This window comes from Portunus trituberculatus, chromosome 39 (genome assembly GCF_017591435.1).
Source record: "Portunus trituberculatus isolate SZX2019 chromosome 39, ASM1759143v1, whole genome shotgun sequence".
NCBI lineage: Eukaryota > Metazoa > Arthropoda > Malacostraca > Decapoda > Portunidae > Portunus > Portunus trituberculatus.
Window position 1 is genome coordinate 10,416,004 of NC_059293.1, and position 5,000 is coordinate 10,421,003.

The 5,000-nt window shown below is 39.6% G+C and overlaps 1 protein-coding gene and 1 non-coding gene across 7 annotated transcripts in view; both read left to right on the forward strand.

The window, feature by feature from the left end:
• The window catches only part of LOC123515600, a 384,796-nt gene that overhangs the window by 85,909 nt on the left and 293,887 nt on the right, over positions 1 to 5,000 (forward strand). The window lies entirely within an intron of this gene.
• Trnaq-cug lies at positions 2,650 to 2,721 on the forward strand. The gene has a single exon. It is a non-coding gene; the product is annotated as a tRNA-Gln (tRNA).

The window sequence follows — 5,000 nt, forward strand, 5'->3', positions numbered from 1 at the left end:
ACCTACTTATCAATATATTTTTCCTCTCTATTTATTTATTATTTTTTTTTAATACCATGTGGGCTTTTCACGGGAATTTCTGGGCTAAAGGGGATACTTTTTGGGGTACCTCCTGTCTCAAAGAACATCCGCTAGGAAACCGTTGCCCCGAGTGAGGAAGCCCAACCTACACTCGGACCGTGGACAGGATTCGAACCCGTGCGCTTGGAGACCCCTCGGACCCCAAAGCACGCATGGTTCCACTGTATATCTAAATCTCCACATACAGAACTAAGAACAAACTAAATGAACAACAGAATCCTCACGTTTGTTATTGCTCTGTAAATGAAAAAACGTCAATAACAGTCTAGTGGAGGGAGGATCGTGTTATCGTGTTAGTATTGCCTCTTCTTCCTTGTGTTTTGTAAGTAAGGGACACACACACACACACACACACACACACACACACACACACACACACACACACACACACACACACACACACACACACACACACACACACACACACACACACGTAAACTGGGAGGAGATGGAAAACTCATTAACGGTTCAAGAGAAATATAACTTATTTTTGGAAATATACAAAACTGGGGTCAGGGAATATGTTCCGAAATATAGACCTAAAGAAGAAGGAAAGAAAGATTGGTTTAATGCAAGGTGTGCTAGGGCAAAGGAGAAACGAGATGGAGCATGGAAAAGGTGGAGAAGAAACAGAAATCCAGAAAATAAGGAAAACTTCAAAACAGCAAGAAATGAATATGCTAAGGTGAGAAAGGAAGAAGAAAAGAACTATGAAAAGGACATTGTCGAAAAATGTAAGGAACAACCAAAATTGTTCTACAGATTCATAAATGGAAAAATAAGACAAAAAGAAACAATAGAAAGGTTAAAAGGAGAAAACGGAATGGTGGAAGACCCAAAAAGTATGGCAGAACTGTTAAATAGTAAATTTCATGAGGTCTTTACTAAGGAATCCAAATTTGAAAGACCACAGGGTAATAGAGAGACTGTCTATATGAAAGAGATTAAAGTAACCAAGCTTGAAATAAAAAGTTGATGACGGAATTGGATGAGGAAAAGGCAATGGGACCGGATGAAGTCTCAGGCAGAATACTGAAAGAATGTAGGGAAGAACTAGCAAGTCCAATATACAACATCATAAAATGCTCAATAGAAAATGGAACAGTGCCAGTGGAGTGGAAAAGAGCTGAGGTGGTTCCCATATATAAGAGCGGAAGGAAGGAAGAACCTTTAAATTACAGACCGGTATCACTAACTAGTGTAATATGCAAGATGTGTGAAAAAGTAATAAAGAAGCAATGGATCGAGTTTCTTGAAGACAACAAAATATTATCAAATAGCCAATTTGGTTTTAGAAAAGGTCGGTCATGTGTGACAAATTTATTGAGTTTCTACTCTAGAATAGTTGATAAAGTACAAGAGAGAGGGATGGGTTGACTGTATTTATTTAGATCTAAAAAAGGCTTTTGATAAAGTGCCACATGAAAGATTACTATGGAAGTTAGAGGAGAAGGGTGGCTTAAAAGGAAGCACATTGAGATGGATGAAGAATTACTTAAGGGGAGAGAAATAAGGACGATAGTTAAAGATATGAAGTCCAAGTGGAGAACAGTAGACAGCGGAGTGCCACAGGGTCAGTATTGGCACCAATACTTTTCTCGTATATATAAATGACATGCCAGAGGGAGTGAACAGCTACATAAATCTGTTTGCGGACGATGCGAAACTGTGCAGAGTCATTAAACAAAAGAGGATTGTGAAATACTACAGGAAGACTTAAACAAGATCTGGAAATGGAGCAAAAATGGGAGATGGAATTCAATGTGGACAAAAGCCATGTCATGGAAATGGGAAAAAGTGAAAGACGACCAGTGGGAATCTATAAGATGGGAGATGGAGTAGAACTAGAAAAAGTAAAAAGGAAAAGGACTTGGGAGTGACAATGGAAGAAAATAATCAACCGGTTAGCCATATTGATAGAATTTTCAGAGAGACGTATAATTTGCTAAGGAATATTGGAGTAGCATTTCACTATATGGACAAGGAAATGATGAAGAAATTGATAAGTACTAAAATAAGACCTAGATTGGAATATGCAGGAGTTGTGTGGACTCCCATAAAAGAAACACATAAGAAAATTAGAGAGACTACAAAAATGGCTACAAGAATGGTTCCAGAATTTAAAGGGATGGCATATGAGGAGAGACTAAAGGCAATGGATCTACCAACCTTGGAGCAGAGAAGAGAGAGAGGGATCTGATACAAGTTTATAAATTAATTAACGGAATGGATGAAGTGAATAATGAGAAACTGATCCTGAGAGAAGAATATGACTAGAAGCACAAGATCGCATAGTAAGAAACTAAGGAAGGGACGATGTCTGAGAGATGTTAAAAAATTTAGTTTCCCGCAAAGATGTGTTGAGACTTGGAACAGTTTGAGTGAGGAAGTGGTGTCAGCAAAGAGTGTACATAGTTTTAAAGAAAAATTGGATAAGTGTAGATATGGAGACGGGACCACACGAGCATAAAGCCCAGGCCCTGTAAAACTACAACTAGGTAAATACACAGAGAGAGAGAGAGAGAGAGAGGTAGAGATAGAGAGCAGTCCCAGCCTCTCTCCCCTCAGGGTCCCATGGTGTAATGGTCAGCACTTTGGACTCTGAATCCAACAATCCGAGTTCGAGTCTCGGTGGGACCTAATGTGTGTGCATGTTTTTTTTTTTTCATGTTTTGTGTAACTTATTTATTTATTCTCTCTCTCTCTCTCTCTCTCTCTCTCTCTCTCTCTCTCTCTCTCTCTCTCTCTCTCTCTCTCTCTCTCTCTCTCTCTCTCTCTCTCTCTCTCTCTCTCTCTCTCTCTCTCTCCTCCTTCATCCCAGCTTCCTTTTTCGTCACCCCGCTCAAAACTCTTTGCCTTGTATTCTCAAACACTTGTGCGCTTCATCTCCACTCTTTAAAAAAAAAAAAGCCTTATTTTGATTTACACGAGTTTTTAATGTGTTTTTACGGTGGTAGAGGTAGTGACAAGATTTCCACATTATTAACTGGAAAAACACTCCTTGAAAACCATGCTAATCATCTCTGTGGCCTTGAATATATAATCGTGGTGAAAGAGCAAAAGCCTTTCTGAATACGAACCTTCACTCATTCTGATAAACTTTCCTTCCCTCACACTAAATCTCTCGCTCATCAATCCTCCCTTCAGTTTCCAGAAAGTTTCCTCACCCTCCACCTTCTCTTCTGGATCTGCCGGTGATAGCTACGCACGTCATCCACCCTCCATACCTCCCTCCTGTCTCGTCACATCTCTCTCTCTCTCTCTCTCTCTCTCTCTCTCTCTCTCTCTCTCTCTCTCTCTCTCTCTCTCTCTCTCTCTCTCTCTCTCTCTCTCTCTCTCTCTCTCTCTCTCTCTCTCTCTCTCTCTCTCTCTCTCTCTCTCTCTCTCTCTCTCTCTCTCTCTCTCTCTCTCTCTCTCTCTCTCTCTCTCTCTCTCTCTCTCTCTCTCTCTCTCTCTCTCTTTGTCGCAGCCCTTGAAACTGTTGCCACTGATCCCTTCTCTGAAATCTCCGTCACGTGTTTCCGGGGAACTTTGTAATTATGTGTGTGGTGGTGGTGGTGGTGGTGGTGGTGGTGGTGGTGGTGGTGTGATGGGGGGGGAGTTTTGTGTTCAGATTTTATTTCTTCTACCATTATTTTTTCTATATTTTCTTTTCTCTTTTTTTTTTTTTCTTTTTTTCTTTTTAGTCGTCGTGTTCACCATTTTTTTTTTTTTTTGTTGCTGTTGTTTGTTGTTCTTTGTTTTCCTTTTCTCTCTTCTTCTTCTTCTTCTTCTTCTTCTTCTTCTTCTTCTTCTTCTTCTTCTTCTTCTTCTTCTTCTTCTTCTTCTTCTTCTTCTTCTTCTTCTTCTTTTCTTCTTCCGTCTCTTTGAGGGGAGGAGTAGCAAGACAACTCGGGAAGTTCATAAATTCACTCCTTTTCAAACTTAAACTTTTTGATTTTTAAAGTGGAATCCAACTAACTGTGTGTGTGTGTGTGTGTGTGTGTGTGTGTGTGTGTGTGTGTGTGTGTGTGTGTGTGTGTGTGTGTGTTTAAGAGTGAAAAAGAACAGTAGTGTTGGAGGAGAAAGATTGATAATGATTGTACTACTACTACTACTACTACTACTACTACTACTACTACTACTACTACTACTACTACTACTACTACTACTACTACTACTACTACTACTACTACTAGCAAAATATAGTAAAATGAATACTACTACTACTACTACTACTACTACTACTACTACTACTACTACTACTACTACTACTACTACTACTACTACTGTCGCTGCACAACTCACAGCAGTACATTAGAGAATTTACCCTCGTTATATTCCCTTGGCTTCTTCCTTCCTTCCTTCCTTCCTTCCTTCCTTCCTTCGTTCTCTTTTATCCTCTTTACATGTGTAAGTAGTTGTAAGGAGGTTAGGAGCATTTACAAGGTGTGTGTGTGTGTGTGTGTGTGTGTGTGTGTGTGTGTGTGTGTGTGTGTGTGTGTGTGTGTGTGTGTGTGTGTGTGTTTCTCATGTCTCATTATTAATTCATTATTTAATTTCAGTACTAGGCGCTGGTCTAGTGGATAAGGTGGTGAGCGTGGGATCGGAAAGATGTCCACGTGTAAGTTGGAATCCCACCACGTACCGCCTTGATACTTTATGATTTGTCGAGTGGTTTAAAGTGACCTTACATGTCACCATGATGCCCAGGTTCTAGGTGGTTACATCAAAGACGCGTTTGGGTGGTGATATGGGCCCTAGTATGGGTACCACTATATATGAAATTGCCTGCGCTAAAATGAATGGAAGCTGAACAGTGCTTCCTATACTCTTCAAGTAAACTTATAGGCGCTATAGGCCACAACATAAAAAAAAAAAAAGATATATATATATATATATATATATATATATATATATATATATATATATATATATAT